Source organism: Arachis ipaensis, chromosome B5, assembly GCF_059453495.1.
Source record: "Arachis ipaensis isolate K30076 ecotype BB chromosome B5, ASM5945349v1, whole genome shotgun sequence".
Classification (NCBI taxonomy): domain Eukaryota; kingdom Viridiplantae; phylum Streptophyta; class Magnoliopsida; order Fabales; family Fabaceae; genus Arachis; species Arachis ipaensis.
In genome coordinates, this window is record NC_142440.1 from 129,372,071 (window position 1) to 129,385,853 (window position 13,783).

The window sequence follows — 13,783 nt, forward strand, 5'->3', positions numbered from 1 at the left end:
CGAGAAGGTTTGCTTTCCTTCTCTAACCCAGGGGGAACGCCCCTTCTTTTATGCTTACTTTTTCAGCCAAATGAACATCACCCTTCCTTTTACCTCCTTTGAGACCGACTTGTTGTGGTCGTGTAATGTAGCTCCATCCCAGCTCCATCCGAACTCCTGGGGCTTTATCAAGATCTTTCAGTTGCTTTGCCAAGAATTGGATGTCACCCCCTCTCAAACTCTCTTTCTTTACCTCTTTGTCTTGACCAAACCTGGGACTACCAAAAAGAAAGCTTCTTGGATTTCTTTTAGGTCTGCCCAAGGACATAAAGTGTTTTCTATGTACGATGAGTCTTTTAGGGATTTTAAGAACTACTTTTTTAAGGTCCGATCTGTTGAGGGGGCTCAACCATTTTTTTTGGAGTCGAATAATGCGCCTGCCTTTCCCTTATATTGGCAAAAGAAAGTTGTAGTATCTAGATATACATGGGAGATGCTTGATGAGGTCGAGCAGGCCTTTGTGACTTTGTTGGAGGAAATTTGAGGACAACCTCCTCATCTTGACGCAAAAAGATTTTTAGGAGACCCTTTTCCTTGTCCGAGCTGAGCTGGGTAGTGGTTGACTTCTTGTTACTTGGTTTGCTTGTTTTTTGTTTCTGTTTCTTCTAGTTTTGTAACTTGTTTTGTTGTATTTTTCAGAGATGGTTAAAAATAATGACTCCATGAGGGCCTTTAAGAAGGCGAGAAAAGCTACAACTACCCAGAACATCTCGGCTAAGGCTGTAGGGGAGGGATCTTCTCAAGTTCTTCCTAAGAAGCCGATGTCTAGCTCTGTTGGGCCGAGGAGGATGATTCCAACTCCTCAGGTCCATTTGGTTGATCTTCCCTAGACTTCTGCTGCTACTTCTTCTCCTACTGTTGGCCCTCCTCCAAAAAGACAGAGGACTGTTGAGCCTTTCAATTTGGACGCCCCTGACTTTGATGCCGTTGGATTTATTGATCAACAAATTGCTTCTTATGGAGTTGTTCCTACTGACGATGTCTCCCTCCTTCGTCATTTGGACTTCATTACCCGGAGTAGTATTAAGATGGCACATATGGGGGCAGCTTTATGCCGAACTGCCCAGGATCTTCCTATTCATGCAACAAAGGCTTTTATAGAGGAGGCCAAATCGGAGTTCGACAGGATCAAGGGTTTGAAAGAGGAGCTTGAGGTGAAGGTGGTGAAGCTGGAAAAAGAGTTGGAGGGTGAGAAGACTCGGGCTACTGCTGTTGTGGCTTCTGCGAAGTTGGCTGAGGATATGGCGCTGAAGCAAAACGAGAGCTATGTCTTGACTTATGGTGAAATGATGGAGCTTAGGGAGAGTTTGGAATCTGCTCGTGCTGACTATGCCGAGCTTTAGGGCCATCTCATGGGCAGTGTGACTGCTGCTTATGAGAATTTGAAGGATCAGGTCCGAGTTCTTGCTCCCGAGCTCGACCTTTCTCTCTTTAACTTAGATAACATTGTGGAAAATGGGAAGATCGTCCCTGCTCTGGATGAAGATGATGATGATACGGATCCACCTCCTGTGCCATCCACCAAGACTCCTGTTGCCCCGACTTCTTCAACGCCTGCTGCCGAGGTCGAACACCCTGATTCGGATCCCGATGTTCAGATCCTAAATCGGGCGGATGGGACTGTCGACGCCATCCCCCTTCAGACTCGTCCTCCTTCACCCCGAAATGCTGCCACTAGGGAGTCTTTGAATTCTTTATAGTTTTCTTTGGTGTATTGTGTACAGCCCAGTCTGTGGGCTTTTTAAACTCTTATTTCTGTAACTTTGTGGTCTGCTTGACTTGGATATTTTGGTTGCTTTTCTATAGCAACTCTATGTAGAAAAACAAAGTGGTTTCTTTGAGCGCTTGAGGTCAGCTTTTTCGGGTGGCCTCTTGAGCCTTTTATTATGCCAGCTTTGTTCTTTTGTGATATGCTATGTATATAGCTTTTTTCAGCACTCCCTAGTATCTTTAGAGTGTTGGCATCTTAATACCCGACCTCTTTTAATATACTTTTATTTTGGTTTCTGCTTTTGTTCGAAATGGCCTTTGAGGCTAGCTTTGTCCGACTTGCTCTTCTTCGCATTCTTTGATATAATACTTGTAGATTGAGGTCATGGCTTTCTAGGTCCAGCTTGAGTCCCTTATAGCGCACGCCTTCTGTCGGTCGATTTCTTTTGCGAATTATTCTTAGTAATCCCTTGGGATTTACTTTTTATAATTCTGTTGTTTTGCTCCGACTTCTTCATGTCTGTCCCTTCTAAGCTATTTTTGGTAATCTTACTTTTTAGCTGGACCTTGCCAGGTCTCCCTTTTTGCAGCTTCAGTTGGTTTGGGCCGACTTCTTCATGTCGGTTGATGAGCGGATAATTTATACGCTTTTTGGCATTGTTTTTAGTATGTTCTTAGTATATTTTAGTTAGTTTTTATTATATTTTTATTAGTTTTTATTTAAAAATCATATTTTTGGACTTTACTATGAGTTTATGCATTTTTCTGTGATTTCAGGTATTTTCTGGCTAAAATTGAGGGACCTGAGCAAAAATCTGATTCAGAGGCTGAAAAAGGACTACAGATGCTGTTGGATTCTGACCTCCCTGCACTCGAAGTGGATTTTCTAGAACTACAGAAGCCCAATTGGCTCGCTCTTAATTACGTTGGAAAGTAGACACCCTGCGCTTTCTAGAAATATATAATAGTCCATACTTTGCCCGAGATTTGATGGCCCAAACTGGCGTTCCAAGTCAACACAAATTCTGGCGTCAAAACGCCAGAACTGGCATAAAAGCTGGAGTTAAACGCCCAAACTGGCACAAAAGCTGACGTTTAACTCCAAGAAAAGTCTCTACATGTGAAAGCTTCAATACTCAGCCCAAGCACACACCAAGTGGGCCCGGAAGTGGATTTCTGCATCATTTACTCATTTCTGTAAACCCTAGGTTACTAGTTCTCTATAAATAGGACCTTTTGCTATTGTATTTACAAACTTGATCAGACTTTATCAGATACCTTTTGATCTTTATGTTCACGTTTTGGGGCTGGCCTCACGGCCATGCCTAGACCCTGTACTTATGTATTTTCAACGGTGGAGTTTCTACACACCATAGATTAAGGTGTGGAGCTCTGCTGTTCTTTAAGAATTAATACAATTACTGTTGTTCTTCTATTCAATTCACGCCTACTTCTTCTCTAAGATATTCATTCGCACTCAAGAACATGATGAATGTGATGATTATGTGACACTCACCACCATTCTCACCTATGAACGCGTGCCTGACAACCACTTCGTTCTACATGCAAACAAGCTTGAATGTGTATCTCTTGGGTTTCTAATCTAAGATTGGAACCTTCGTGGTATAGGCTAGAATTATTGGCGGTCATTCTTGAGATCCGGAAAGTCTAAACCTTGTCTGTGGTATTCCGAGTATGAACCCTCCTTGCTCACCAAAAAACTGGATGACTTGACTAGGCAGAAATTACCTCTAAAGAGACAAGATCCTGGAAAGTTCTCAATACCTTGTACCATAGGCACCATGACCTTTGAGAAGGCTCTGTGTGACCTAGGGTCAAGCATAAACCTCATGCCTCTCTCTATAATGGAGAAGCTAGGAATCATTGAGGTACAAGCTGCAAGAATCTCACTAGAGATGGCAGACAATTCAAGGAAACAGGCTTATGGACTTGTAGAGGATGTCTTAGTAAAGGTTGAAGACCATTACATCCCTGCTGATTTCATAATTCTAGAGACTGGGAAGTGTATGGATGAATCTATCATCCTTGGCAGACCCTTCCTAGTCACAGCAAAAGCTGTGATTGATGTTGACAGAGGAGAATTGGTCCTTCAAGTGAATGAGGACTCCCTTGTGTTTAAAGCTCAAGGATCTCCCTCTGTAATCATGGAGAAGAAGCATGAAAATCTTCTCTCAATGCAGAGTCAAACAGAGCTCCCACATTCAAACTCTAAGTTTGGTGTTGGGAGGCCATGCTCTGAGTATTTGTGAGGCTCCATAAGAGCCCACTGTCAAGCTATTGACATTAAAGAAGCGCTTGTTAGGAGGCAACCCAATTTTTACTTATCTATGTTAAATTTCTATTTTCTATTGTTATTTTATGTTTTCTGTAGGTTGATGATCATGTGAAGTCACAAAAACAACTGAAAAAGCAAAAACAGAATGAAAAATAGTATTAAAAAATAGAACACCCTGGAGAAGAAACTTACTGGCGTTTAAACGCCAGTAAGGGTAGCAGAATGGGCGTTAAACGCCCAGTCTGGCACCATTCTGGGCATTTAACGCCAGAAAGGGGTACAGAGCTGGCGTTTAACGCCAGAAAAGGGCAAGAAGCTGGCGTTAAACACCAAAAATGGGCAGCAACCTGGCGTTTAATGCCAGGATTGGCAGAGAAGGGCGTTTTGTATGCCACTTGGTGCAGGGATGAAAAATTTTTGACACCTCAGGATCTGTTGACCCTACAGGATCCCCACCTACCCCACCTCTCTCTCTCTTCTTCAACCATTCACTAATCACCTCAATACTTCTTCCCCAAAAATCCCTCACCTATCAAATCCTACCCTCTTCTCCATAAACCCTTCACCAATCCACATCCATCCACCTACCCCACTACCTCACCATTCAAATTCAAACCACTTTCCCTCCCAAACCCACCCTATATGGCCGAACCCCAACCCTCTCTCCACCCCTATATAAACCCATCTTCACTACTTCATTTTCACACAACATAAACACTACTTCTCCTCCTTGGCCGAAACACCAACCCACCTCCATCTCCTCTATTTCTTCTTCTTCTACTCTCTTCTTTCTTCTTTTGCTCGAGGACGAGCAAACCTTCTAAGTTTGGTGTGGGAAAAGCTAAAGCTTTTTGTTTTTCCATAACCATTTATGGCACCTAAGGCTGGAGAAACCTCTAGAAAGAGGAAAGGGAAGGCAAAAGCTTCCGCCTCTGAGTCATGGGAGATGGAGAGATTCATCTCAAGGGTCTATCAAGACCACTTCTATGAAGTTGTGGCCAAGAAGAAGGTGATCCCTGAGGTCCCTTTCAAACTCAAAAAGGGTGAATATCCAGAGATCAGACATGAGATTCGAAGAAGAGGTTGGAAAACTCTCACCAACCCCATTCAACAAGTCGGGATCTTAATGGTTCAAGAGTTCTATGCCAATGCATGGATCACCAAGAACCATGATCAAAGTGTGAACTCAGACCCTAAGAATTGGCTTACAATGGTCCGAGAAAAATACTTAGATTTCAGTCCGAAAAATGTAAGGTTGGTATTCAACTTGCCCATGATGCAAGGAGATGCACACCTACACTAGAAGGGTCAACTTTGATCAAAGTTTGGACCAAGTCCTCATAGACATTTGTGAAGAGGGCGCTCAATGGAAGAGAGATTCAAGAGGGAAGCCGGTTCAACTAAGAAGGCATGACCTCAAGCTCGTGGCTAGGGGATGGTTGGAGTTCATCCAACGCTCAATCATTCCCACTTGCAACCGGTCTGAAGTTACTATAGACCGGGCTATCATGATTCATAGCATCATGATCAGAGAGGAAGTAGAAGTTCATGAGGTTATATCCCAAGAACTCTACAAGGTGGCGGACAAGTCCTCTACTTTGGCAAGGTTAGCCTTCCCTCATCTTATTTGTCACATTTGCAATTCGGCTGGAATTGACATAGAGGAAGACATCCTCATTGATGAGGACAAGCCCATCACTAAGAAAAGGATGAAGCAAACAAGAGATCCCACTCATGGGCAAGAGCATGAGGAAATTCCTCATTATGAAATCCCTGAGATGCCTCAAGGGATGCATTTTCCTCCACAAAACTATTGGGTGCAAATCAATACCTCCCTAGGAGAATTAAGTTCCAATATGGGACAACTAAGGGTGGAGCACCAAGAGCATTCCATCCTCCTCCATGAAATTAGAGAAGACCAAAGAACCATGAGAGAGGAGCAACAAAGGCAAGGAAGAGACATTGAGGAGCTCAAGCACTCCATAAGATCTTCAAGAGGAAGAACAAGCCGCCATCACTAAGGTGGACCTGTTCTTTAATTTCCTTGTTCTTTATTTTCTGTTTTTCGAAAATTATGCTTTATGTTTATTTATATTTGTGTCTTTATTACATGATCATTAGTGTCTTAGTGTCTATGCCTTAAAGTTATGAATGTCCTATGAATCCATCACCTTTCTTAAATGAAAAATTCTCTTAATTGAAAAAGAAAAAGAAGTACATGAATTTCAAATTTTAAAACAGTTTAATTATTTTGATGTGGTGGCAATAATTCTTGTCTTCTGAATGAATGCTTGAACAGTGCATATTTTTGAATTTGTTGTTTATGAATATTAAAATTGTTGGCTCTTGAAAGAATGATGGAAAATGGAGAAATGTTATTTGATGATCTGAAAAATCTTAATATATATATATATATATATATATATATATATATATATATATATATATATATATGCGGAAAAAAAAAGAGAGAAAAAGCAAGTAGAAAAAGCCAATAACTCTTAAAACCAAAAGGCAAGGATAAAATAAAAAGGATCCAAGGCTTTAAGCATCAGTGGATAGGAGGGCCCACAGGAATAAAATCCTGGCCTAAGCGGCTAAACCAAGCTGTCCCTAACCATGTGCTTGTGGCGTGAAGGTGTCAAGTGAAAACTTGAGACTAAGCGGTTAAAGTCGTGGTCCAAAGCAAAAAAAGAGTGTGCTTAAGAGTTCTGGACACTTCTAATTGGGGACTCTAGCAAAGTTGAGTCACAATCTAAAAAGGTTCACCCAGTTATGTGTCTATGGCATTTATCTATCCGGTGGTAATACTGGAAAACAAAATGCTTAGGGTCACGGCCAAGACTCATAAAGTAGCTGTGTTCAAGAATCAACATACTTAACTAGGAGAATTAATAACACTATTTGGATTTTGAGTTCCTATAGAAGCCAATCATTCTGAACTTCAAAGGATAAAGTGAGATGCCAAAACTGTTCAGAAGCAAAAAGCTAAAAAGCCCCGCTCATCTAATTAATACTGATCTTCATAGATGTTTTTGGAATTCATTGTATATTCTCTTCTTTTTATCCTATTTGATTTTTAGTTGCTTGGGGACAAGCAACAATTTAAGTTTGGTGTTGTGATGAGCGGGTAATTTATACACTTTTTGGCATTGTTTTTAGTATGTACTTAGTATATTTTAGTTAGTTTTTATTATATTTTTATTAGTTTTTATTTAATAATCACATTTCTAGACTTTACTATGAGTTTGTGTGTTTTTCTGTGATTTCAGGTATTTTCTAGCTGAAATTGAGGGACCTGAGCAAAAATCTGATTCAGAGGCTGAAAAAGGACTGCAGATGCTGTTGGATTCTGACCTCCCTGAACTCGAAGTGGATTTTCTGGAGCTACAGATATCCAATTGGTGCGCTCTCAATTGCGTTGGAAAGTAGACATCCTGGGCTTTCCAGCAATATATAATAGTCTAGACTTTGCCCGAGATTTGATGGCCCAAACTGGCGTTCCAAGTCAGCACAAAAATTCTGGCGTCAAAACGCCAGAACTGGCATAAAAGCTGGAGTTAAACGCCCAAACTGGCACAAAAGCTGGCGTTTAACTCCAAGAAAAGTATCTACACGTGAAAGCTTTAATACTCAGCCCAAGCACACACCAAGTGGGCCCGGAAGTGGATTTCTACATCATTTACTCATTTCTGTAAACCCTAGGTTACTAGTTCTCTATAAATAGGACCTTTTGCTATTGTATTTACAGACTTGATCAGACTTTTTCAGATACCTTTTGATCTTTATGTTCACGTTTGGGGGCTGGCCTCACAGCCATGCCTAGACCCTGTACTTATGTATTTTCAACGGTGGAGTTTCTACACACCATAGATTAAGGTGTGGAGCTCTGCTGTTCTTCAAGAATTAATATAATTACTATTGTTCTTCTATTCAATTCACGCCTACTTCTTCTCTAAGATATTTATTTGCACTCAAGAACATGATGAATGTGATGATTATGTGACACTCACCACCATTCTCACCTATGAACGCGTGCCTGACAACCACTTCGTTCTACATGCAAACAAGCTTAAATGTGTATCTCTTGGGTTTCTAATCTAAGATTGGAACATTCGTGGTATAGGCTAAAATTATTGGTGGTCATTCTTGAGATTCGAAAAGTATAAACCTTGTCTGTGGTATTCCGAGTAGGATTTGGAAAGGGATGACTGTGACGAGCTTCAAACTCGCGATTGTTGGGCGTGTGACAGACGCAAAAGGATCAATGGATCCTATTCCAACATGATTGAGAACCGACAGATGATTAGCCGTGCAGTGACAGCGCATTTGGAACATTTTCACTGAGAGAACGGGAAGTAGCCATTGACAACGGTGATGCCCAACATAAAGCTTGCCATGGAAGGGAGTATGAATGATTGGATGAAGGCAATAGGAAAGCAGAGGTTCAAGAGGAACAAAGCATCTTCATACGCTTATCTGAAATTCCTACCAATGAATTACATAAGTATCTCTATCTTTATTTTATTTATATTTTATCCATCTTTTAATTATCAATTCTCCATAACCATTTGAATCTGCCTGACTGAGATTTACAAGATGACCATAGCTTACTTCAAGCCGACAGTCTCCATGGGATCGACCCTTACTCACGTAAGGTATTACTTGGACGACCCAGTGCACTTGCTGGTTAGTTGTGCGGAATTGTGACAAAGTGTGATTCACGTTTGAGAGCTCCAAGTCTTTGGCGCCATTGTTGATGATCACAATTTCGTGCACCATCGGTCTCTTCGAAGTTATTTCTAGTAATCCATTTTATTTGGATCTTATGAGGTCTCTTTTTATGGATTACTTTTTATAACTTTTTGTCATTTTGTTAGGCCGACTTCATCATGTCGGTCCCTTCTAAGTTATTTCTAGTAATCCATTTTCAGGGCTGGCCAGGCCTCTTTTTTATGGGTTACTTTGTATAACTTTTTGTCGCTTTGATCTGGTCCGACTTCTTTTATGTCGGTCCATTCTAAGTTATTTCTAGCAGTCTATTTTTTTGTTTTAGACCTCGTCAGGTCTCTATTCATGGATTATTTTTTTATAACTTCTTGCATTATTATGTTTTTGTCGCTTTTCATCTTGCCGGTTTTTATCCTCACTTGGCCTGACCTTTGATGAATTCGGTTTTCATCTTCGCCGGCTTTATCATGATCGAGCAGTGAGTTTTGATTTTCACTTTGGCCGATCTGTAGCTTTGTAATCGGGCGATGAATTCTTGCGTTTCAGATTAATGCGTCTTGATAAAGAGAATTTGTAGAAAATCTGAAAAACTTTATTCAAAATAGATATACATGTGGGTGCTTTACCCTTCTAAGTCAGGCAGTTTATAGATCTTGACTTGGCGCCTCATTAAAAAAACTTTTTCAGAAAAAAGAGTGCACCTTATCCCAAGATCTTTATTGCCTCCTAACTATAATACCTTCTTAGGTTGCAGGCGTGCCATGACCTTGGTAGCTCTCGCCCTTCGAGTTCGGACAGCCTGTAGTAGCCCTTTCCGAGTACTTCTATAACTCGGTAGGGTCCCTTCCAGTTTGTTGCGAGTTTTCCCTCTCCAGGTCGACTTATTCCGATATCATTTCAGATTAGGATGAGGTTGTTCTTGGCAAAGCTTCGTTGTACTACCTTTTGATTGTATCTTGAGGCCATTCGGCGTTTTAGCACCTCCTCTCTGATCCGAGCTCTTTCCCGTATTTCTGAAATTAAGTCAAGCTCTTCTTTTTGGAGTTGGGAGTTGGCCTCGTCACTGTAGAAGATCGTTCTGGGGGACCCTTCTTCGACTTCTACTGGGATCATTGCCTCCATTCCATAAGCTAGTCGGAAGGGTGACTCCCCTGTCGTGGAGTGTGGAGTTGTCCAATATGCCCATAGGACTTGTGGGAGCTCTTCAGCCCAGGCTCCCTTTGTATCCTGTAATCTTCGTTTCAGCCCGGCTAATATAACTTTATTGGTGGCTTCTGCCTATCCATTGGCCTGAGGGTGTTCTACAAACGTGAATTGGTGCTTTATTTTCAGGTCGGCCACCAATTTTCTGAAACCTGTGTCTGTGAATTGAGTGCCATTGTCTGTGGTGATAGAGTAAGGAACCCCAAACCTTGTAACAATGTTTCTGTACAAGAATTTCTGACTTCTTTGAGCAGTGGCATTAGCTAGGGGCTCTGCCTCAATCCACTTTGTGAAATAGTCTACCCCGACGATGAGGAACTTGACCTATCCTGATCCTTGAAGGAAGGGCCTAAGGAGGTCGAGTCCCCATTTTGCAAATGGCCAGGATGAGGTTACGCTGATGAGTTCCTCTGGTGGGGCGATGTGGAAATTAGCATGTTTCTGACATGGTGGACATGTCTTTACGAACTCTGTTGCTTCCTTTTGTAAAGTCGGCCAATAGAATCCGGCTCGAAGTACTTTTTTGGTGAGAGCTTGTGCTCCGAGATGGTTGCCACAGATGCCACTGTGTATTTCTTCTAAAACTTCCTTTGTGTTGGAAGTCGGCACACATTTTAATAGTGGTGTTGAAATCCCTCTCTTGTATAGAGTATTGTTTATGATCGTGTAGTATTGTGCCTCCCGTTTTAACCTCTTCGCCTCCTTCTTATCTGTGGAGAGTGTTTCTGTTTTGAGGTAGTTAATTATAGGAGTTATCCATCCTTGATCCAGACCTGTTACGGCTAGGACCTTTTCTTCTTCCGAGATTGACGGGTTCTGTAGTATCTCCTGGATGAGGCTTCTATTGTTGCCTCCTGGTTTGGTGCTGGCTAGTTTTGAGAGTGCATCAGCTCGAGCATTCTGTTCCGGAGGTTTGTGGCGAACCTCATATTCCCCGATTTGTCCGAGCTGTTCTCTGGTTTTGTCCAAGTAATTTTTCATGGTGGGATCTTTGGCTTGGTAGCTCTCTGCTATTTGCGAGGTGACCACTTGTGAGTCGCTGAAGATGATAAGTTTTTTAGATCCGACCTCCTTAGCTAGCTTCAAACCAGTTAGTAATGCCTCATATTCGGCCTGGTTGTTTGAAGCAGGGAACCCGAATTTGAGAGAAAGTTCGATTTGGGTTCCCTGGTCACTTTCTATTATCACACCTGCTCCATTTCCAGTTTTGTTCGAGGAGCCGTCTACGTAGAGATTCCATTCTATAGGGATTTCCGAGGTGTCAGTAAACTCTGCAATAAAGTCGGCCAGATACTGTGATTTGATGGATGTCTGAGCTTCATACTAAAGGTCAAATTCGGACAACTCGACTTTCCACTATAAGATTCTTCCTGCTAAATCTGTTTTCTGCAAAATGCCTTTTATGGGTTGTTGGTCCGAACCTTGATGATATGGGCTTGGAAATATGGGCGTAGTCATCGAGACATTAGTATGAGAGCATAGGCGAATTTTTCTATCTTTTGGTAGTTCAGTTCGGACCCTTGTAGTGCTTTGATGATGAAGTATATAGGTTATTGTTTCGAGGTTACCTGAAACTGGAGGTCGATCTCGGATGAGATCTTCTGTACTGGTCGGAGATGGCATGTCCAGCTAGTTGGTGGCGGCTGGAGCTGTTGTGTCCGACTTGTTGGACTTGCTGCACTGCTGATCCTTGGCCACCGGAGGGTTGGGGGTACCTGCAAGAGACTCCAATGCTTAAGTTAGCACGGGTATTAAGCAGGTTTTTAGTAGAATCAGAGTATGAGTTATACCTGGGTGCTCCAGTGTATTTATAGTAGTTGTAGAGTGACCTTTTTAGATAAGATAAGTTAGTTATCTTATCTTATCTTATCTTTTGGCGAGGTAAGCTTATCTTCAATGGAACCGCCCTTATCTCTATAGGCTTGGACTGCCTTTGGATCTGGGTCGTATTCCTTGAGTTGGGCCCATTTTTCGGGCTTTCCTGTCGATTTGGCCGAGCTCTTTTGGGAAGAGGTCAGATAGTCTGACCTGAAGAGGTCGGTTGCTTTGTCGCCGATCATCCCGGGTCGGATAGCTCGACCCAGGATATGAACAGTGTCCCTGCTCGAGCTCGGTCTTTCTTTTGGAGGTCGAGTCTCAGTTTTAGGACTTCGATCCTTCTCGGGTGAAGCCGAACTCGAGCATTTTGTCGACTTCCTCTTTTGTAGAATCTTTTTTAATGTAGAACGTTTTCCTCTAAAAGCGCGTGCTTTTGTATTAGCACCTTGTTATGGGGAACGTGCGAGGGTTTAATGCCCCAATTAATTTGGCATTAATTGCCCCGTTTCCCTTAACTTCTTTATTTTTGAACTTTACACTCAGGAAACAGTTTCTCTTCTTCACTCTTTCTTCGTAACTTCTCCCTTTACTCTCTCACTTTCTGTTTCTGGCTTTGAGTCCATAGCTCCTTCCTACGACGCTTGCTTTGTTGCTGTTTTCGTGGAAGAGGGGTGATTCTGGATTTTGCCTTCCATTCTTCTGCTTTTTTTTTTGCAGCTTTTCTCCCATTTTCCAGGTTTGGTTCTTCTTCCTTCCTTCCTTTACGCCATTTATTTTGAGAAAGTTTTGATTTTGGCTGGAGAAAGGTTGGATCTTTCTGCCTTTGCTTATGCTTGATCGTGGTGTGTTCTGTAGTTTCTTTGTATCTTTGCATGATTTTTCGCTTTTCCTGTTGCTTGCTATTTTTAGGGCTTCTGCTTGTTGTTAGTGCTTTTGGTTTCGAAGCTTTGAGTGATAATTTTGTTTGATCCTAAAAAAGGAAGTATCTTTGACGCTTCTACTTGTCGTGCTTCGATGTTTGGGGATGCATGCTTGTTCTTTACTGATAGTCTGTAGGAAGATAGTGGTTTTGATGACTTTCTGTGCTTTTTGCGTTTTGTCTTTCTCCTATGAAAATGCTCGCTGTTTGAGGTCTTCTATTCTTGTTTGAGAGATGCTGGAATGTAAGCAGTAGTTTTTTTCCTGAAACGGTGCTTTGTTACTGCCTCCAAAGGATGCCCCAGGACCTTGGTTTGAGTCTTGGGGTTTTCCTTTCCTTTTTGTTCTTCTGTATCATATTAGTCGAGTTGTTTTACCCTTTGTCCGAGATGCTTTTTAGTAATCCATTCTTCTTTTCTTATTGTAGGATTAGTTGGTCTCATGTCTTCTCGCAATAACGTTGTAGAGATGTCTTCCCAAGTTCCTGAGGGCATGGCCGATTGGGTGGACTCAATGGTTCTTATGTGTGTCTCTTTGGTTGATTCCGAGTTTTGTGCGTAGCTTAGGCAGTTTCATAGGGTCTGTAGTAGTGTAGGTGATGAAAAGAATTATGAACTTGTCCCTTCCTCTTCTGAAGAGAGAGTTTGTTTCTCTACTCGGTTGTTAGAGATCGCCCTTATTTCTATGCTTATGACTTCTTCTTTGGTCAGTTGGGTATCACCCTCCCTTTTACTGAATTTGAGACCAACCTGTTATGGTCCTGTAATGTTGCTCCCTCTCAACTTCACCCTAATTCCTGGGGTTTCATGAAAATTTTTCAATTGTTGTGTGATGGTTTCGGTATTCCTGCCTCACAATCTCTCTTCTTCTATCTATTTTTTTTAACAAAGCCTGGAGTAGTAAAAAAGAAGGCAGCTTGGGTCTCCTTTCGATCTTCCCAGGGGAAGAAGGTCTTCTCCATATTTGACGAATAGTTTCGTGATTTTAAAAATTACTTTTTCAAGGTCCGAGCTGTTGAAGGAGCTCGGCCCTTTTTTTTGGATGAAAATGATGAGCCCGCCTTTCCCT